A 22,238-nucleotide genomic window follows, 5' to 3' on the forward strand; every position below is an offset into this window, starting at 1 on the left:
TCTCTTTTCCACCGAGTATTTTGTAAACCCTTATGATGGCCCCCCTCAAGTGTCTCTTTCCTAAACTGAATAGGCTGAGCTTCTTTAGTCTCTCCTCATATGGCAGCCCTTCCATACCACTGATCATCCTTGTTGCCGTTCTCTAGCTCTTCTACATCTTTTGATATGTGGGCACTGTGTTCAAGGTGTGGATGCACCACCGATTTATAAAGGGGCATGATGATACTTTCCATTTAGTTTACAATTCCCTCATTAATTATCCCTAACATTTTGTTTGCCTTTCTGATGCATGGAGCTGATGTTCTTATCCACCTGCCCATGATGACCCCCAAATCCCTTTTCTGTGTGGTAACAGCTAATGTAGCTTATCAAGGTTAGATGCTCCAACCCAGAGGGCTGTGGAGACCAGCAGCAATGCCATGTGCCCTGGGTGACCCGTGAGGTGGCAAACCACTGAAGGACTCCTGGGTTCACCAGAAATACGGAGCCTGCTGCTTGTCCACAAAAAAACATACTTGTTGGGTGGCTGTTTGAACTTGTGACAAACAGCCAGCTGGTCCCCAGGCCCATTAGGAAGGGGAACCAGTGAAGGCCCCAATGCAGTCAGCTGGTTTAAGCACTCAAATAGAGCTGAGGGTGAGATTGGGGCCTCCATCCCCCTTTTCGTTGGCAACACGCAGCTTCCCCCAGCTCTAGCCAGGACTCTCAGGGGCCCGGCCTGGCTCCCCTGACCTGCCAGCTTCTTGGCAACGTCCCCTTTGGAGCTGGCGAGGCTTGGCGCTGTCAAGGGCCCGCGCCAAGATGTTCACTTTGCCCCGGGCGCGGAAGACCGGTGGGGCCGCCCGGCTTTGGCGCGGGAATGAAAGCGAGGACGATGAAGGCGGCGGGGCTCGCTCGAAGGGGCCGGGGAGCGCGGCGGGGCGGGGCGGGGCGGGGCGGGGGTCCCCGCGCGCTGAGCCCACCCCTCGGGCGGGCGGGCGCCGGCGAGGGCGGTACAGTTCCCCGGAGCCGGCGGAGCCCGCGCGGTGCCCTGCTCTGCCCCAGCCCCAGAAGCCGCTGCCTGCCCTGCGCCGCGGGCGAGGAGGAGGAAGGGGCGGCAGCGATGATCGCCCACTAATCCGCGGCCCGGCCCCTCACGGGCTGCTCCGGCCGGAGCTGCGCGCTCCGTGCCCGCGGGGATGCCGGCGCCGTGAGGAGCAGAGCGGTAAGTGTCCCGCGCCGGCCCCGCTGCCTCCGCCGCGAGCCGCGCTCCGGGGGCGGCGCCCAAAGTTTCCGGGAAGCCGCAGCCCAGCCCCTGTCCGGGAAGGTCCTTGGCGCCGGGGGAGGCTCCCCCCAGCCACAGCCGGCGGCTGAACTCTTCTGCGGCCCCGGGAGAGGCCCGGTTTCTCCAGGTAATGCCCCGCAGCCCCGGCTGCTGCCACCGCCCTGTCGCCTCTGCTTCTTTGTCGCTGCCAGCTCAGCCCGGGCTTGGCCGGGCCGGGCCGGGGTTGGGGGAGAAGGAGCCCCGCTGCCCTGGGGCTGGCAGCAGCGGCCCCGAGCCCATAGGGAGGCAGCGCGTCGCCACTGGGACCCTCCGCTCTGCTTGGCGATCCGGGAGTGGGAAAGAAGCACGTCCCTTGCAGGTCCTGACCTGCTCCCTTCCTTCCCTGCTTTCCTCTGGAGCTGAAGGGGCGAGGGGCTCTTTCAGGGCCCCTTTGCACTGTGGTTCAGCAAGTGCAGCCCAGGGGGGCTTGCTGGCCTGAGGTACAATGGCAGTGAAGAGGCTTCACCTGCTGGGACTTGCTGTGGTCACTTGCCTGTCTGTGCCAATGTGTGTTCCCCTGTTTTGGGACCAGAGAGGTGATGGCTAGCGTGGCGTGTGCATGCCTCTGATTCCAGTGCGGACAGATCCTTAAGGGCTTCACTTTTGGGCCAGGGACTGTCTTTTGACTCTGCATTGATAGTGCTGAGCATGTGGGGGTGATGGCTCATGACTAGACTGTGATGTGTTGTGATAGTGCCTGTAGAGAGCAAGCAAAGCCCCATACTAGAGAATGAACAGCTTGTTCCAGGCAGCAACTCTGGGAACTTTAGGGATTGTTTCAAGGTTATCATGCTTCTGTGTCATGACAGATTTAAAGACAACTAATGAAGCTTACACACCTGTCCTAAAGTCATAGACTCATAGAAAAGCAGAGCTGGAAAGTACCTCCAGGTGCCATCTTAGCCTAATCCCCTGCCTGAGGCAGGACCATCCCTATCTACTAACACTGCTTTTGTCCCCCTCTTTGCCTTCTCTGTTTAGACTGGAAGCTCCCTTGGGCCAGGGCTGTTTCTCACTCCATACTTGTACAGCACCAGGCACAGGCAGGCCCAGATCCTGGTTGCAGGGTCTGCTGTAATGGGAATGAAAATGGTAACAATACTCCTGCTGGTTTCAGCAAGGCTATTTGTGTGAGTGCAGCCTTGCAGATTGCCTCAGACTCGTGTGCCCCAAAAAATTATTGAGAGAAAGATCATGGTGATAGAGATTAAAGTTTGTTAAATTTCCAAGGCGGGGGGGGGGGGGCCTTTAAACACGAGTTTTGGAAGCAATGAGCGTACTTCTAGAAGCAAAGTGGTCCAGGTATCCCTGTCTTTTCCCCCCACTTTGCTGTTGGGCATGAGTTGGTGAGAGGCAGTGATCTGAAGCCCAGGAGTGCAAAGGTGCCTGTTCAACAGCTGCTTGCAATATGCTACTGCTTTTCCTTTAGCTGGTGTCCGTGGTTATTATCAGCAGTTTGCAAGGCTGCTATTTACTCTGATTCCTCTGGAGCTTTAGTGCTTTATTTAAATATCTTGTATAGGAGACAGTGGGGATCCCCTATCCCCTCTACTCCCTTTTTTAGCTTTCATGGTGCTTGAGATCATGCTGGTGCTTGGGTGAGTTTAGAAAGCTCAGCATTAGTACTCAGGGTGAATAACTGAGATCCCACCTTCTAGTATTTCATCTATTTCTGGATCCACCCAGAAACCTAAGCACCTGGAAGAAAGCTGGGAAAGGAAAGTATTTTTCCCTAGCTCTTCCATAATGCCAAGCTAAGGGCCTGATTGTATAACTCTTCCTCACGAGTCATCCTTGCTCATGCCAATACCCTAGTTAAGGCAGTGGGACTACATGCCTCAGTGAGGACTTATATGATAGCATCTCCAGTGTAACTGGACTGGTGGAAATTGTGCAAAAATTTTCTGAGGGATACGTTTGGATGTTTGATACACTGCTGCAAAGGCCCAATCCACTTCCTACTGAAGGCAGTAGAAAGATTTTCATTGGCTTCATTGGGCTTTGAATCAGTTTCTAAATTAGGAATAACTTAATTGATTTTTAGAATATTTGCTCCTGATTTAGACTAGGGAAGCTGTGGTCAGAATCTGGCCCCCAAGATAGACACATCTGTAGTTCTCATCATCCTGAAACTTTAGTCCAGGTGACCAGATCTGTTGTTCAGTTCTTGCTCCCTGTGGGCTTCTCCTATAGCCAAAGACTCAAACTTTGACACCATGAAGGCTATTAGTAAAGTTTGTCCGCTGTTCCCAACCACATTTGTGTATATCTGAGCATATTCCCCTCACCCCCTGGAATATTGAAAGTGAGGGAAAACTCACAAAGTTATAGGAAACCATGTCTTGAATTGCTTGATGGTAGTGGCATTATTTAGTTTGCTCAGCAGTACATGATGTTAGTGCTCTTTAGTAGGTCAGAAAAAATGTACTGCAGCCCAGAAATTACTATGGGTTGAGCCAAATTAAAGGAGAAATGAGTACAGGGAGGTAAGAATAGCTTGGAGCACAAGTATTTGGGCATCTCAAAGCAACAGTTTCAATAGAAAGTACTTTTGCGGGTGGTAAGAATCATTGGAAAATAATGTTCCTGCCATCCAATGTGCTGTAGCCAGTGATCTGCCCCAAAATGGTCATTAAGGTTTTATTATTATTATTTGTCTGCAGTACCAGAAACAAAGATGATTAAAACATACTTTTAAAAACATTATCGTTAAAGGTTCATTTCCTTGGGCTGCATTTGCTTCTTGCTTTTCACTTGGGTTGTAGAAGGAAACTTCACCAGTCAGCTTTACTTTTATTGGTATTGTCCTGTCCTGAATTACACTGCTTGTGCACTGTTGTAACTTAAAGTATGTAACTGGAGTTGCCCCTGATGTGCACCTCTGTGAAAGAAGGGGAAGAGAGAGAATAGTCTTGTGGTCAGGCTGCTAGCTGGGGGCTCAGTGGACTGAAGAACTATATCCTGCTCTGCTCCAGACTCTGGGTGACACTGGGAAACTCAGTCCCTTGGCACCTCAGTTCTCCTCTGTAAAATGGTGATAATGAACTTCTGAGGGGTGCTGGTGAAGATAAAAGCAGACACTGTAGTAACAGGGATGAATAGTTACCTGAAAGAGGAAAAATCAGGCCCTGTTTTGAGTTATTCTCATTCTCTGAGAGCCATATAGTGGCAGAGCTCTTGAGCTTGGATTTCTGTTTACAAAAAAATCATAGACCATTTTTATTCCTATCAGATATTGCACCATAAATATTAAAATATGCTTCTTACACTTTAACCTAAACTATATCTCAAGGAGTGACCCTTTGCTAAGCCTGCACTTGCCTTGTGATGTATAATTTGAGAAAAACATTGCAAGCAGTGAATTGACTTGGATAGCTAATATGAGCTATATGTGTACCAGACAGAAAAGTGTGTGGACCCTATGTGATGTAAGTACACAGTGCTGTCTACACCCCATCAAAATTTAGCCACGTTTCCTGGTCAAAAGAATCTGTCAGGCTAGTACTGTCTGACCCTTCAGCCCAAGCCCAACTGTGCTTTTAGGTAGGTAAGTAGCACTTGGGATGGGGAAAGAGTAAAGTGCTGCTTACCTGTCCAGAAGTAGAGTTGGTTTTGGGCCTTAATGCTTCCGACTCTCCTTGGCTATATGATAGCTCTTTGAAATTAAGCAGAGAAACAAATAAATAGATGCCTCATTACTTTCCACCTCTGTTCAAACTTACTTGCTGTGAAGGCATCCTTGGAATACAACATAAGTAATGGAGAATTTTGTAGGAGCCCTTTATTTAAAGCGATGCTAGCCTGTCTTTGTCCCTCAGGCTCAAGCCTGAACCCTGCAGTTGCTGAGACTCCCTTAGTGCTCCCTGTGCCCAGTGGGGTTTTTCTGAATGCATTAATGTGATCTTCCCAGGAACAGGCTAATAAATCCAATCTGCCTAAAAGTTTTATTTGATAAGGAAATTGCAACATACTATTGAAGCTGCTTTGTTGCTGCGTGGTCTGTGTTGTATGTGATGAACAAGCTTCTTATCTCTTCCCTTGTGCCTGCTGAAAGGAAACTAGACAGGCTAATCTCTAGTGATGCTAAATTACACGTGTTGATTTGGAGCCATGGCTTGTTATTTTAAAGACCTTAGAATATATATGGTTTTTCCTCCTCCTTCCTGCTTTTTTCTTTCTCCTGTTCCCATGTAAGGGTGGTAGACAGGTTTGTCACCCTGATTACATGGCTCTGTATGCTGACTGGTGCTGGAGCAGCCTGTGTGAGTTTTAGTTAACCAGAGATACCGCCTCCCTGCCTGCTTGTGTGCTGTAATCGCCTTGTCCAGTGGCCTGGTATGTTATTGTCTGCACTAAGAGTTGTGATGATGTTGTTTCTGAGGATTTTAGTAAATTAGGGTCTGTGTCTGTCAAACTTTCTGGGAAACCTCCTGTGGGCTTTGCCCCTGTTTGTGCCTGAAGTACTAACTTCTGATTAAAGCTGACCAGAGTGAGTGCCTAATTCTGCTGCTACTTGTGATGGTGTCAATTAGGAGTTACTCCACTGAAGCCAGTGTATGAGTGTAATACTGGAATCATGGAGAGAAGAATCCTGGCCTTCAGTATTTTGGTCGTTCTTATGGTTTTTATCCTGTGCATGTGATGATGTAAGAATCATACATTTTATTTATTTAAAAACTTTTGGGGTCACGTGATTGTAGATGAGAGCTTAAAAATATGACCCCTAGATAGAGGCCTAAGAAACAGAACACACGGAAAAAATATCCTCTTATTGTCTCTCAGTTTTTAAGCTAGTTTCATGATTTTGGTGGGCAAGGGTATGGGACAGGAAAGGTAGAAGAGCCCTGATTTCTCAATGTTTGAGATTGGCAGTAGTGTTTCATTGGTTGTTCACTCAGCTCTATTGTGGCTGTTCTGTGGTTTGCTCACAGGTAGGGGAATATTTCCTACAGCCCTTAAGTGAGTTAGCAGCTTAAAGACCAGTTTCAGAGGCACCTTAGTTAGACCCAGATGCTGAAAGGTGGTTAGGTACCTATCACCCCTTGATTTCTGGTTGATTTCAATAGTTAGGCACCGAAATACCTTTAAAGCTCTGGGCCTTCAGAATCCGAGTCCTATTGACTTTGTTTCCATAATCACTTAGGCATTTTTGAAAATGATGTAGCATATTCCATAGTATGTAGCCTTAGTACATAGCCTTTTTTTCAATCCTTCCTGGGTGAATGCACTTAATCCAAGTTGTGTTGAAAAGATCAGTGCTTGGTAAGTACACAGTGCTGTGGTATTAATTGCCTCGAAATTGACTAGGTCCCCTCATTTTCAAGATTCTAATAGTCACTGTTGGGGCTGCTATTAGAAACCTTGAGAATGAGAGGAGCTAGTCAGATTCAGGGCTAATGCTGGAGCACTGTGTAGTTAATGTGAATTGCCTGCCTATGGCCAGACAGGACTGATTGCATGTGATCTGGGAAGCTAAGTAGGCCCGGGGCAGGAGACCACCTGGGAATCCTGAGGGCCGTAGGCCGTCTGCCCTTTACCCGCATGATCTAGGGACAGTAGGGCAGACCCTACAATGAGAGGCTATGGGACCTGAACCTGTTCAGCCTTCACAAGAGAAGGCTGAGGGGGGACCTTGTGGCTGTCTATAAACTTCTTAGGGGGGACCAGAAGGGTTTGGGGGAGACCTTGTTCCCCCTAATGCCCCCCGGGATAACAAGGAATAACGGCCACAAGTTGTTGGAGAGTAGGTTTAGATTAGACATCCGTAAGAACTACTTCACAGTTAGGGCGGCTAGGATCTGGAACCAACTTCCAAGGGAAGTGGTGCTGGCTCCTACCCTGGGGGTCTTTAAGAAGCGGCTCAATGCCTACCTGGCTGGGGTCATTTGAGCCCAGTTTTCCTCCTGCCCAGGCAGGGGGTTGGACTTGAAAATCTACAATGTCCCTTCCGACCCTACTTCTATGATTCTATGACAGTGCTGTGGTATTAGCTGCCCCCAAGAAACTGACTACCTCCCCTCTTTTGTAAATGCATAAGCAGTAGGCAACAAATTGGTGCTGCGTGATGTAGTTAAACGGATTATGTGCTTTTCCAGTATACATGTCAGTGGAGTAGGCTGGATTGATCTCCCCAGATCACTTTAGAGCTTTCGGAACTGTTGTCTGCAGGCTCTGTGAGATGTCCTGTGCCTGCAGCTGCTACAGCTAAGGAGTGGGGACCCAATTCAGCCCAATAATATTATGCTCCAAGCAGATGTTCCCCAAGTTGCCTTTCCCTATGCATTGAATTTTGGCCTCATAACTGAAGGCCTGTTTCCAATCTTTGATCTTGTTTACTAATTAAGAAACCTGCTGTTAACATTTGCTTAGTACAGCGGTGCAGAAAGACCATGTTATGAGGGACCCCCAAAAGTGACACTTTTTACTTTGAGCCAGTACTAGTCAAAGGTCTGGGCACTGTGCTGGGGTCACTGGGCTGCTGAAAGGTGGTTATTTAGATGGATTGTGAAAATGTGGTTCTGGTAACTTGTGCTCATGGCAGTGTTCTCAAAATTCAGGACTGGTATGTTGCCTAACCCAGCTTCCCTGACTAATCCCAGCTCAGGTAGTTTTATATTCCTACTCTGTGGACACATCTACATGAGATGTTTACTGCCTAATTAGCTCTGCAATAAACATCTCCACGTCTACACTTGTGCCCCTATTAGGGTACAGTAAATTAATAAACTCTACTGCAGGTTAGTACATGTAAACACAAGTACTATACTGCGGCAGAGTTTTTAGTGCTCAGCAATGCACATGTAGATGCTGATGGGGCTGACTGAGGCACAAGGGTGCTTCAGTGCAGGGGCTGCTTGTGGACTAACCCCATACTGGAGCACCCTTGTGCCCCAGCCAGTCCTTCTGCAGCACATTGAGCTGTGTTGGAGCAGCTTCAGGTTGGCAGGTTGACTCCCTGGGACAGCTGGGGCTGTTCTGACCTGGCTCAATGTTATGTGGTCCTGGGCATACCTTCAATTGCAGCATCTGGGAGCAATAAACTCTGGCACTATTTGCGCCAGAGTTTATTGCTTCAAATTAATTGCATGTGTAGACACACCCTGTGGTTCCTTTTGGATAAATGATTTTGCTTGTCTACCTAACCTGCACTGTTTATGGCATTACTGCCAGATATGAATATGCAGAAACTAGGAGTCAGGCACCACAAAATTGATTTAAAATCATATTATTTATAAATTACAGAAAAAGTAAATGTTGCTTCTTTTTATTTGGCTATGGTTATTGAGCTCTGGGGGAGGGTGGTAGTATATTTTCAAGATTTTTTTCCTTGGCAACCACAAGGCCTAGAATTATATCCTCCTTCCCCCCTTTACAGTGAAAACATGAGATTTTTCAGAAAATCTCATGATTCCAGAGGATGGAGCTTTAAGAAAAAAACCTTAAGGGCACATCCACATTGATACTTATTATCAAGCCCATTTCTGTTCATCATCACTGAAAACCCTTTAAGTTCCCTCTGGGTGACTCTAGAGGGGCTCTGCTTGCAGAACAATGTAGACAGTTGCAAAATAAGATGGTCAGGGGAGGGCTCCTAAGTTTCAGGCTGGTTGAGTATGACATTAACTGTCAATGTAGTAATTTATGTTGGAAATTTTGGGATTTGGCAGCATGAACTATGTTCCATCCCTGTGGGGGCTGCATTCTAGTGGAATGTAAAGTTGCCCCTGTGTGTACAGCTTGTGAAACACTTGGGGGCTCCTCAGAATAAAGAGTGTGTTTTCTGTGCTGCCTGATCTCAAGTCTGTGCATTGAATTGGCCTATGCATCTGTTTTAAATAAACTTTCATCCCCTTCATGCTCTCTGTAAAGCTGTTAGAAAGGAGCTAAGAGTCTACCAGATTCAATTTTCATTCTGAATCTTTGCTTTCAGGGTTTTGTATCTCCATCAAAAGAATCCACATCAGGACAAAACTTAGCGTGTCAAATGTCAGCCTGGGAGCATTTTTCTGCTGCAAAATGGGAAGATGACAAATCTACTTAGGACCTGATCACAACCTCTTGATGCAGACAAAGCTGCTCTTGAAGTCAGCAGAAGTTTTATCTGCAGAGGGTGTATGGGATCTGCTTCATAGTGCTTAGGTGTGACGGTTTCCGAATAACTCCCAGAAATTAGTTATTGTTGCTATGGCTTATCTGACCTGGTGACTTCAAGTTCTGCAGAAAATCAGCTATCAATTCTGGTTTATCTGGATTGTTGCTAGGCCTAAGATTCCCAAGTATGGATGGGAACTCCATTGTTTTCGGCCCTTACAAACACAAAACCAAAGCACAGTCCTTGCCTATAGAATTTAGAATCTTATAATTTAATAGTTGTTAGGGGATGGAAGGGACCTTACAGATCATTTGGTCCAGCCCCCCTGCAGTTGGGCAAGAGAAAGACCACTGGGGTCAGATGCCCCCAGCAAGATGGGCATCAAGACACTTTTTTGAAGATTGCCAGGGTGGATGACTGTACCACCTCTGGCGGGAGCTTGTTCCAAAACTTCAGTACTTGCAAAGACGTTTTTTCTTATGCCTAGTCTGAAGTGATATACAATCAGTTTGTGCCCATTATTTCTAGTCCTCCCCTGGGGGGCCTTGGTGAAAAATTGCTCCTCCAGACCCTGGTGTACTCCCCTGATATACGTATAGGCTGCCATCAAGTCCCCTCTGAGTCTTCTCTTCTCCAGGCTAAACAATCCTAAGTCTTTCAGCCTGTCCTCGTATGACCTGGTCTCTAGGCCTCTAACCATGAGCGTGGCCCTCCTATGGACTCTCTCTCGAGCTTCTCCACATCTTTCCTGAAGTGCGGTGCCCAGAACTGGATGCAGTACTCCAGCTGTGGTCTCAGCAAGGCTGAGTAGAGCAGGAGGATGACATCCTTAGCCTTGCTTGAGATGCCTTGGTAGATGCATGCCAGTGTTGGATTAGCTTTGCCAGCTATGGCATTGCATTGGTGGCTCATGTTCATTTTGTTGTCTGTCATGACACCCAGGTCTCACTCATTTGTGGTGCTGGCTAGCATACCCTGTAAGTGTGTGTTGTAGATTATTTCGTTCCAGATGGGGCACTTTGCATTTCTCTGTATTAAACAACATCATGTTGAGTTCAGCCCACCTCACAAGCCTGTCCAGGTTGGTCTGTAGTGCCAGTCTGTTCCGGAGCGAGACAATACTCCCCCATAATATGGTGTTGTCAGCAAACTTTGCCTGTTTGCTTTTAATACCCGAATCCAAATAATTGATGAACATGTTGAAAAGCACTGATCTGAGTACTGAGCCCTGAGGGATGCCACTGGTCACATCCCTCCATGATGACTCAGTCTTGTCTATCAGTATTCTCTGGGTTCTACCACGGAGCCAGTTACCAAGCCACCAGACCATAAAGTAGTCAAGGCCGCATTATTCCAATTTAATCATGAGAACATCATGGGAGACCAGGTTGAAGGCCTTTTTGTAATCCAGGTATATGACATCAACCTCATTTCCCTTATCCAGGTGGCAAGTTACCTAGTCGTAGAAGGAGATGAGGTTGGTCTGACTTGACTTGCCCATAACAAAGCCATGTTGGCTGTCCTTCAGAATGCTACCTTCTGTTTGCCTGTTAGTGATGGATTTTTTTGAGAATTTTCTCCAGGATTTTACCCAGGATTGAGGTCAAACTGAATGGCCTGTAATTCCCAGGGTCCTGCTTTCTTCCTTTCTTAAAGATAGGCACCACATTGGCTTTCTTTTAGTAATCTGGGATCAGTCCTGAGCAGTCTTCATAAAAGGCAAGAGAGTAGGGCTGTGTGAAATTTGGCTGAATATTTCATTTTTAAGCTGTTTTGACGCATTTTAAGCTTGAAACAGCAAAATTGAAACAAAACAAAAACCTTCAAAACAGCTTTGAAACAAAATGAGGGCACTCAAAATGTCTTGGAGCGCAGCCCTGGCTCTCGCAGCCGGGCTGTGCTCCGAGAGGCTCCGTAGCCCCATGGAGCTCAGCCTGGTGGAGGGAGGCGAAGTGCAGCCCTGGCTCTGTCTGCCTCCCGCCACCAGGCTGTGCTCTGTGGGGCTGCAGAAGCTGATTGGAGCGCAGCTCTGGCTCTGCCCACCGCCAGACGGTACTCTCTGGGACTGCAGAGATTCAAGCATATATGTATTGAGGCAAATGCCACTTTACTAAGGATGGAAGTTGCAGCAGTTTTCTGTTCATGTCTCTCATGTTTTGCTGCATCATAGGTTTCCATCCCTTCTAGCTCTTCCCCCAAGATGGGCCTCTCTTGAGGTCCTGATTCTGCTTGTGGCCAACAGCCTCTTGATGAAGAACCAGATGTGTCATGCCTAGCTTCCCACAGCTCCCAGGCACATTCTAGTCAATATGACCATTGCTCTGTAGGAACATACTGAAGACTGGCTGGGCAAAGAGGATGGGGGTCTGGTTTTAGAGCAACCACAGTGCCTTTACAGTACCAAGTTTTTGGTGGTTCTGAACTGTAATTGTAGAGGAAGAAGGATCCCAAATAAATCAGTTGTTTTCCATTGTAACTGAATCCTGCTGGACTGGTCTTTGTGTCTGACTGTTGGCTAAGATGGTGGGGATAGCAAATTGGAACAACTTGCATCTTAATTTGTGCCTGCAAAAATGAATTGCATTTTCCCTGAATGTACATGCAAATAGACATGTCTGCTTACACATACAGAGATACATGTGCTGTCTTTGTACTGTAAGATCCTTGTCTTGAATCTTTGTTCTTAACAGGGTGGATTTGATTTAAATAGCAAACAAGAAATTTGATTTTAAAAACTGGTTTTGGTTTTGTTTTGCAGGTGTTCTTTTTAGTTACTTATTTTCCTAAGGAAAGGTTGAGTCTCACTGGTGGGTAACCTTTAAGATATGTTGTTTCACAATGAAATATAGCCTTCACACTAAATTTGGCAGTTCTATTTAGTTATGAGGTGGGTCCATTGTATCCACAGTTAAGCAGTTGCATAGTTTAATAGAGTTGTCGTCTTCAGATTTTTAATCTTTTATATTTGTTATATTATAAAATGTTAATGACATTTCTTATTTACTCTGATTAATTTTTTACTCATGGCTTGTGGCAAGCTGCTTTTGGATGGAAATTGGAATTCAATTAAAATGCAGGTATCTAGCATTTAAATTGTTTTTTTCATTAATTAAATAAATGTACATTAAATATGCTGCATACATAAGAGGGATTTTTAAAAATTAAAACACAATTTGTATGCAAAACTTAGAGATTTATGAACCAAAGGAAGTCTTACCAAAAGGCAATGAACTGAATTGATTGTTTCTGGACACCTGAACCTTCAAGATTTTAGATCTAGTAAACCTCATCCATTCCCACCAGCATCTTATTCATAGGTTAGAAGAAGCAAATACACATTTTTACCTTTTCAAGTTCCAGTTGGATTTTTGACTTTTGAATGAGCTAGTTATTGACATGTACTAAACAGAATAAATTAAAATGAAGAAAAAGGTTTTCTCTGCACCTACAGAAGATATTAAAGCTGTCAGATTCAGTTTTATTACTTCACCAAACTGGTTTCAGGTACTTAGTCAGTAGAGCTGCACTGATAGAGATTTTTGGGGACGATACCGATAGCTGATTTTTTTTAAGGAGGCATATTGGCTGATACTGATCTGATATGCAGCCTAGCAGCTTGAAGAGCAGTGTCTGGCTGGTAAGTCTGTTGTGGTGGAAGAGGAGGGGGAAGGGAGGTGGGGAGGAGTTAAAGCCCCCACGGTGAGGGAGGGAGTGGGGGTGGGGTAGGCACCGCCCAGCAGGGGCCAGGTGCGGGACAGAACTGCAGCTCATCCTGGGGTGTACATAGGGATGGGGGGGGTCCTGCTGCTATGCACACCCCAGGAGGGCATGGGGGGCATGTGCCCCCAGATCTGCATGGGCTGGGGTGGCTGCAGCTGTGGGTTGAGGCTGGGGTTGCACTGGGTTCTTCCTGATGAGGCAGGGCCAGGCTGCACTCGGGGCAGGTGGTGGTGGCACTGGAAGGAGGGCCATGGGGGGGCCATGGGGGGCTGCAGCTGCCCCAGAATTTGCTATACAACCATTGCTGGTTGTTTACAGGCATAAGCCAGTTTGAGTGATCAGAAACTGGTTTAAACCTGTAACGGAACAAAAGTTTAGTGCACATAAACCAGTTTCAGCCATTTTGAAACTGGTTTAAGATGAACCTGATTGAGTGTAGCATCAGGCTTAACTGATTTGGGTCAAACCAATTTATGGCACTTCTGTCCCAGACCCCTTCCTGGTTTAAGTTAAATCAGAGTCCCCCAGAATCCCATGCTTTTCAGCCCTGGACTGGGCTGAGCTTTGCTGTCTACTCCAGAGAGCAGGGCTGGCCCTGCCCCTCTGCTCTCTAGCTGGAGAAAGGGTGGGGTCATGGCCAGACACAGGCCAGCATGGCCCCCTAAGGTGAAGGGGGCTTGGAGTGAATTAATTCCCCCTCCCTCTCCTCTCTTCCTGAGGGACTGCAGCCAGGGTCTGCCTAGCTGGGCACAGCAGCCCATGTCAGGGTCCTCTTCCCCCGCCCCCCCTCCCCAACCCCTGCTCCAGGGGCAGGGGTATGGCTGGATGCCAGCCGACATGGCCCTGCTATCTGCCTGCCTTGCCTGAGGCTGGAGCTGGGCGGCAGGGCCCTTCCCAGCTGTCTGGCTTGGGCTGGAGCTGTAGAAGCCATGTGCCTGGATTGCTCCCGGCTCCCTGTGCCCAGGCTAGGCTAGGCTTTCAAAGAGCCGCAGCCAGCTGGGAAGAGCCCTGCCCCCGTGGCCCAAGCTAGGCTTGCTCTAGCATCCCCCAGCTTCTAGCCTGAACCACTGAAGGCAAGTGTCTGCATTTCTGGAATCAAAAGTGAATGTCTATTCACTTGCAGATCAGTTCAGTCTATGCAGGTTAGACTAACCTACAAAGATTGAATCAATTCAGGCTCAGGCTTTTTGAATGTCTGTACTTAGCCTAAAGGGTTAGCCAGTAGGTTGCTTTTGATATAGTACAACTTGAGGATGCCCTAAGGTGCTTGCCCAAGAAAGCACTTCTTCCTCTTACTCTGCTCTAGCTCTCTGTATAGAAACTTCTTAGGCCTTTGTGCATTGTCCACCTGAGCCATGTGTCCAGTCCATTCCAACTGGACCTTCTGTTATTAATACCTTAGTAGACATGCAGTCAGTGTTTTTTAGGGCTTCATCAGTGGTCAGCTTGTCACACTACTTCCTTCAGAGCCGTTGGTCTTAGCAAAACTATCCAGGGAATGTCTTTACCTGTTAGGCTTTGTAATGTTTAAAAAAACCCATGTGATTCTAGAAGAAAAACAGTTAATTTACTCCAGGCTTCTGCCCCATCTCTGCCTCTTCCTGTTACTGTTTCCAAGCAGTGAGCTTTATACCTCCACTGCCCTGCTCTGTAAAAGACCAGTTCACAGGGCAAGAGCAGAGAACATGAGACAGCTTTTTGTCCCAAGTGTAGTTTTACACAACACTATGAGCCAAACTCTGATCTTACCATGGTGCAACTTGGTTGACTACAGTGGAGTTATTTCAGGTGTTATCAGAGTAACTTAGATCAGACTCTGTCTTCTGGTATCTGAGTTTTGGAGAGAGGAAACAAGTATTGTTACAAAAATAACAGCATGTGGTTACTGTGGTGGCTTTCCGCTTCCTTGTTTTCAAAGTGCTCTAAGGAATGTTGCTTTACAATTCTTGTTCCTCAAAATGTGTACTAAAAAATAATGCTCTTTCCCTAGCTACGTCATTGCTTGCCATGAGGATGGTAATGGGGAGGGTGTGTGTGTGTGCTAGAACTACCATGGATCAAGAAGGCAGGTTGCACCTTGAAATCAGCCATGAGCAAAGCCCTGTTGAAATGCTGTTCCACAGCACCAAGCTACCTTGACCCCAACAGTAATGATGCTAAGCAATTCATGTTATTTACCCAAGAGATGCGATAAGCCTCTAATTGTGCAATAAGCAGAGAGACAAGGAGAGAGTACAGCACCTCTTGGACTCAATGTGCAGCACTCTCAGGATTTAGGTTCCCTGCTTTGCTCTTAGACAGTGGAAACTGAAAACAAAACTGGCTTCCTCCTGGCAAGCAGTGACATAGCTAGGGAGGAAGCATTATTTTTAATACACATTTTGAGCAATGAGTCATTCAGAAAAGTCCCTATACTTGAGGCAGAATGTTGCCAGCTTGTTCTCTGCATTTATATATGGTATAAATGTGTTGGGGTGAGACACCAAAGCTCCTTTTGCACCATAGGGACAGTGCTGACAGATCAAGGAGAGACTGACCTCTAGTCCTAGGCCTGGAGGAGTCCCTTGGTGGTGTAGGACAGGCAGAAGTGACTTCTATATCCTTTGCCCTGTTCTGGTGCATGGGGTGAAAAAGAGCAGAGAAGCAGGCCACAGATGGAGCTGGAGCAGAAAACCACAGTTTGTGACAGTTCCTGCCTAGTAAATTTTCCTTTGGGGACCTTTTGCCAGCAGGTAGAGGTTGGAACAGCCTCTTCAAAGTGTGGATTGGGCAGAAGATCAGGGAGCCATGACTGAGTTACAGCTCCTGCTGCATGTTTCAGAAAGCAGGATTCAGGGAAGATCTAGGATGTCATGCTGTGGACCAAATTCCAGTCAGCTACACTTGTGTAGCCCCCTTGGAGCAAGAGAGGCTGCAGGCATAAGGGCAGAATTTGACACCTGTTCCTTGATTTGTTTGGTGAGGGAGGATTCTGTAATTGCCAGTGGCATCAGGGCCCACTCTGGTTCACTGTGCAGCAAGTCAAGACATTCAGAGACCAGAGGCAAAGTGTGCCACATTGGATCAACTCAGCTGACTGCAATGAGGTTGCAAGTAGGAGTGGAATCTGGACCGAAGCTAGTTAAAAGCAGTTCAGTTCTGGTTGAAATATGCTCCCCCTAACACCCTTGGGAATACTGATTCCCTGCTATCTGTGTTTTGATTTTCCTGAATATTTGTCATGATCTCATTAGGGTCAGCTGTCTGCTGATTACATATAGCAGTAATGAGAGAGCGAGAAGTTGGTTTCTCCACAGTGTAACTGAGCTTTGCAAAGGCTGGCTGCTCAGGCAGTGGCTGTCCTCCTAATTAGGCAGGTAGAGGTGCCTTTGAATTGGGCTTTAGCTGCTGCTTCTTTAATAACACAGCCAGTGCAGAGAAATAGTCAGTCCTGTTCTCTTAAGAGAAGGGACTAGCTTGAGTTGGCTTTTGGAAAAGAAATAGAGTGCGGTTGAACTCTAAGGAGTTCAGCACCCCAGAGAGGCAGGGCAGTACCATTATCCCCAGTTCATAAATGGGGGCTGAGGCACAGAGAGGTTCACCCATTTTTGTTTGCAATGTCTGTGATGGATCAGAGGGAATTTAACCTTGGGCTCTGTTGTCCCATGCTAGTGCTGCAAACACTGTCTCATCCTTCTCACATACACTGGAGTAACTTCATCTAAGTCTATGAAGTCACACATGTGGGAACATAGCAGTAAAGGGCATCTGACTCGCCTGGCTTCATTCTTCAAGCTGAACATAGAGCAAGACATAAACAAATGGTACAAGGAAGTAGAATAACTGTGGCACATTAGCAAAACCTAGTATTAAAGGTACTATTGAACCTTGGTGCCATAACCAGTGGACCATCCTCCTTCCAGGTATGAACCCTAGTAAATTAGGGCTGGAAGAGACCTCAGGAGGTCACCTGGTTCAAACCACTGCTCAAGGCCAGAGCATCCTCATCTTTATAAACCCCCCTTCTTGGAGGGAGTGTGGTCAAATGGCTAAAGTACACGGCAGGAAGGTAGAAACTTCTGTGTTCAAATCATCCCTCAACAGTTTTGCCGTAGGGCTTAGGGCAGAGCTCTTCGCCTCCTTTTGTGTCAGCTTCATCAACTGTAAGATCTGAAGTGATGTTGAGCTGTGGAATCTAGATCCAGTTGTTTTCATGCTTCCGTAGGCTGGGAGGGCATTTGTACACATACTCTGGGAGTGGGGGAGGGAAGAGGAGTTAATCAGAATGGCTTTGAGAGCCACTTTAATTAAAGTGCCTGGACCATCACGTGTATCAGCATCCCTGTGCTAAAAAATGGCAGTGGGGACACTTTAACTAAAGCTCATTGAACAACCTTTAGTTAAAGTCCCCCCACAGCCATTTTTCAGTGTAGAGATGCTGATGCATGAGACGCTGGAGTGCAGTAATTATCACGCTCCAGCAGATTTGATTATGAACCTACTCCGATGCACTGTAATTACAGCACGTTGGAGCAGCCTCAGCGTACATGTATAGGTGCCCTGAGCTGTTTGTGGCCAGGAGTTGAGGGCTCTGTAATTATAATTGTACTTATCTGCCACTGGAGAGTGAAGTGAAGAATTCACTAGTGCTTATAAAGCGTTCTGGAAATGCTAAGCGTTATTACGATTGTGGTAGCAGCAGTTGTGTGTCAAGGGAGCTCTCGTGGAATGGCTAATAGTAAATAACATACTACTTCACACTCCGATATCACCTTTTGTTCAAGGATGTTAAATGCCTCACAGAATAAACAGTTACTCTGCTTTCACAGATGGCTAAAGAGGAGGGACAAACAAATGCTCCCATTGACTTCCTGGGAGCTGGATTGCAACCTAAATAACCTGCCAAAAGTTGTTCAGCAGACCATGCAGAACTGGGGACTGAATCTAAGATTGTTGACTCTCAGTTCCCTATTGCCACCACTTAAAAGAAAATGAGCTGGTCTGGAGATCACCGGTGTGTCCAGATGAGCCCGCACATGCCTCTTGCAGCATCTCAAACCTCTTTGAGATGTTGCAAGAGGCATGTGCAGGAACGAGAAAATGTTCCCTGTGCTGCAAGTTTGCAGCATGGGGGCAAAATTAGACCCCTGGATATCCAGGGGACAAAAAAAACCCCACAGAGAAAAAAAGGGGGGCAGGGCATGGTTCTGGAACATGCCCAGAGGCAACCAGAGGCTGGGTCCTCCATAGAGAAATGCTCTGGCAGTATCTATGGTTAGCCCTTGCCCTGGTGCTGAAGCACGCTGCCTGCCTGTGCCAGCCGCAGGGAGCTAGACCCGGGCTCCACTGCAGGAAAGTAAGGAGAAGGGGGGCTGGAGGAAGGGACCATGGGGGGGGAACCCCTGCTGGCCCCCTGAGCCCCCCCAATCCCTTCCCTGCCTGGCCTCATCCCCCCCCCCCTCCCTCCCTCCCCCCAACCTCAGCACTTACCTGCTGTCTGGGTCACTGCCCCCCCCCTCCCCCACACACGCGCACAGCGTGGGGCAGGGTGACAGCTCCAGTGGCCCCAGCCCAGGCCCTGCTTCCCCCCGCTGCCTGTGCTGCTCAGGGGGGCTCTGCAGGGGGCCCCTGAGCCTCCATAACCCCTGTTCTGTGAGTACAGAGGCTTTTCTTTTAAGTGCTAGCCTGAGGTGGGGGGGGCAGCCATCTGGGGCTCGGGGTGCAAGTGGGGGGGGTCCATGGCCCCTGTTGGGGGACTGTTACTTCTGTGCGGGGGGGCCATGGCCCCTCTGAGGGGAAGCAAAACATATTCATGAAACGTATGTAGAATTCACTTTATTATGATAGAGACACTGGTAGTCTTCCAAATTGCTTTAACACTGTAGATATATCAATAAAGCACTGCCCAACTACACGTGCTTTCGCTTGCTTGATTTCACCTCCTGGACCAGATGGCAGGATGCACATGTTGTGGGTAGACCCATGTGCCAGGCCAGCTTAGCAGTGTCCACCCATTCCCGCCTATCGTAGTCCAGGAGGTCTCCAATATGGATGACACCAGCCAGGATCAACCTCTGTTGCAACCAGGCGCCTCTGCCATTGGCACCTCCAGCTGGGGGTTCCAGAGGAGAGGCTTGATGAGCAGATCGGCACCCCAGGCGATTGTTGCAGGGGACTTGGAAGCAGAGACTAGCCTCCAGGCCCAGAGGAGGTCCTGGTAGAAATCTGGCAGCCCGCACAGGTCCTGCAGGGAGAAGCCCTGCAGGCTGAGGAGCTACCAGTCATATCGGAGCCCCCGGAAGTGGCGGAGAAAAGCGCACCCCAGGTGACCCCATGCTGTGTGGCTACCGACACCGTATAGCAGTTGTTGCAGGGCCTGAAGGCAGAACACCAGGACCTGGCTGCACAGGCAAACCAGGCCCTGGCTGCCCTCCTACAAGAGCAGGCTCAGGACCTCTGCAGCAACCCAGTGCCACTGCAGCCAGAAAAACTAGCGCCCATCTCTGGAGTCCCACCAGGACCTCAGGGGGCACAGGCAGGGTGTAAGCAGTGCCAGAGCATGGATGGGACCAGGTGGTTCAGCACCAGCAGTCTCCCATGCAGGGAGAGACATCTCAGGAGCCCTGTCCATGCCCGGAGTTGCTCCACCAGCCTTGCCTCCAGTTGGTGCCAGTTCTTCAGCAGGGAGGGGTCTGTGAGGGACAGGTAGACCCCCAAGTAGAGCAGCGAGCCTGCAGTCCAGTGGATCCCACAGAGCATGGGTGGGAGTGAGCCCACCTGCCAGGCCAAAGCTCTTGACCCAGTTGACCCAGGCAGAGGAGACCGCTGAGTACAATGCCTGGCAGGCCTCCACCTGCGCCAGGTCATCTGAGTCCCGGACCATGAGGAGTATGTCGTCAGCATACGCTGACAGGACCAGCCACACTGCTGGCTCCCAGAGCATCAATCCCGCCACCCGCTTCTGCAGGAAAAAAAAGAAAGGGCTCCAGGGCCAAGGCATACAGCTGGTCCAACAGCGGGCAGCCTTGACGCACCCCACTCCTGAATGGAATAGGCTCTGTCAGGGTCCAGTTGAGCTTGACCAAACACTCTGCAGAGGTGTACAGCACCTGGAGAGCCCGCACGAAGTGGGCCACAAGCCAAAGACCCACAGCATGCCTGTGAGGTACCTGTGATCCATTCTGTCAAACGCCTTCTCCTGGTCCAGGGACAGGAGGGCGAAAGATGGGCCCTCCCAGTGTGCTAGCTCCAGGAGGTACCGAACCACGAACGAGTTGACAAAGATGGAACATCCAGGCACCGTGTACATCTGGTTGGGATGGATCACATCCATCAGCACGGACTGCAGGCGCAGGGAGATGACCTTCACTGCCACCTTGTAGTCCATGCAGAGGAGCGACACGGGATGTCAGTTCCTCAGGCCATGGGGATCCCCCTTCTTTGGGAGAAGGGTCAGAATGGCCCTCTGGCACGACAGGGGGAGCGTCCCACTTCCCTCAAATTTGGCCCAGACTGCAGCAAGGTCCGGGCCAAGGACGTCCCAGAAGGCCCAGTAGAACTCCATGGTCAGCCTGTCGATGCCTGGCACCTTGTTGCCAGGCATCAGGCGGAAGGCAGCCAAAAACTCAGCCAGAGTGAGAGGAGCTTCCAGCTGGTCCCGGTCGGCCACGCTGACCTGCAGGAGTCCCTCCCACAGGGTCTGACGGGCTTCGGCGTCAGTTGGATCTAGGGAGAAGAGCTCTTCATAGAAGGCCCGCACTCTGGTGCATCTTGCCTGGATCTGTGAGGGGGGTACCGTCACCCCCCAGAAGGCAGGTGATGTACTTCTTGGCACCCCCACCTCCTCTCCAAGGCATAGAAGAAGCAGGAACCGTGGTCTATCTCCCAAAGGAGCTGGACACATGAGCAAACAAACGCATCGCGGGCGTGGTACTTGTTCAGAGCACGAAGCTCTTCCCGCTTCTCCCGACCCTCCAGAGGGATGGGTTGGTGGCTAAGCACCTTGCCAGCTCTAGCACTTCCTGCTCGAGCTGCTCCTGGACCCTCTGCCGGGTGTGCCCCCAAGTGTAGCCATGGCAAAAAAGCTGGATGTGCACTTTCCCCACATCCCACCATCTCCTAGTTGAGGGGAAGGCTGCCTGTTGCTCTCACCAGGCCAGCCAGAACTCCTGGAAGGCCTTCCTGAAGCCTACATCCTCCAGCAGACTGGCAGTGAAATGCCAGTAAGCCGACCCCAGACGCCCAGGCCCTAGCATGGCTTGTGTCCAGACAAGGTGGTGATCGCTGAAAGGGGTTGGCCAGCTGCCAGAGGAGTGGGCCTAGGCAAAGTGTGGCAAAGAGATATAAACCCAGTCCAACTGGGAGTGGCATGCCTGCTCCTCCCTCAACCTCACAGAAGTGAAGGCAGGGGGTTCAGTGGGGTGACAGGTGTGCCAGATGTCCACCAGGGAGCTCCCTGGTGGACGCCCACGGCAGCCTGGTTCCACTCCTTGCCTGGCCAGTCTCGTGCATCTAGGGTGATGTGAAAGTCCCCACAAAGGACCACGCACTCATGAGGGTTAAGGGTCTTGATGTATGTGGCCTCCTGGCAGAAGAAATCCGCCAACTCTGGGTCCTTTGCAGGGGCGTACACGTTCAGAAGGTTCAGGACCAGCCCCTGCAACTGGACCCAGAGATGCAGCAGGTGGCTCGGCACCACCTCAGTGTCCTGGAGAACCTCTGGCTGCAGGCCTGGGGAGAACAGGGTGGCCACCCCACATGAGGTGGTTGAAAGGTGACAAAGAAGACCCTGCCTCCCCACTCCAGCTTCCAACTTGGTTTGTCAGCTGGAGTCATCAGGGTCTCCTGCAAGAATACCATGGGGTACCCTCCCTCCTGAAGGAAGGAAAGCACCCGGCACCTCCAGAGACCCTTCCTGCATCTGTGGACGTTGAGGGTTGTGATCTTAAATGACCTCATGGGGGGCGCGGGGGGGGGGGGGGGAGTAAATGGTTCAGCAGGGGCCTCGCACATCTCAATGCCCGCTGTGGGGCCCGCCAGTTCATGTAGCGCCCTCCCGTATGTATAGAGAGCATCTATGAAACTGTGAGCCCACCTATAGATCAGGGCATTGGAGCTTTTAGGCCCCTTGCCTTCCCCCACTTT

At 49.2% G+C, this 22,238-nt stretch overlaps 1 protein-coding gene across 2 annotated transcripts in view; it reads left to right on the forward strand.

The window, feature by feature from the left end:
* Nucleotides 1-996: 996 nt before the first annotated feature.
* CPNE2 (copine 2) overlaps nt 997-22,238 on the forward strand; it is a 209,703-nt gene continuing 188,461 nt past the window's right edge. The window contains exon 1 of one of the 2 annotated variants that reach the window (XM_006267367.4): nt 997-1,204. The gene's annotated coding sequence lies outside the window, so the exon portion shown is untranslated. Of the gene's footprint in view, nt 1,205-1,233; nt 1,392-22,238 lie in introns of those variants that run through there. The other variant, XM_019497720.2, reaches the window with a different exon arrangement.

Source organism: Alligator mississippiensis, chromosome 10 (assembly GCF_030867095.1).
Source record: "Alligator mississippiensis isolate rAllMis1 chromosome 10, rAllMis1, whole genome shotgun sequence".
Classification (NCBI taxonomy): domain Eukaryota; kingdom Metazoa; phylum Chordata; order Crocodylia; family Alligatoridae; genus Alligator; species Alligator mississippiensis.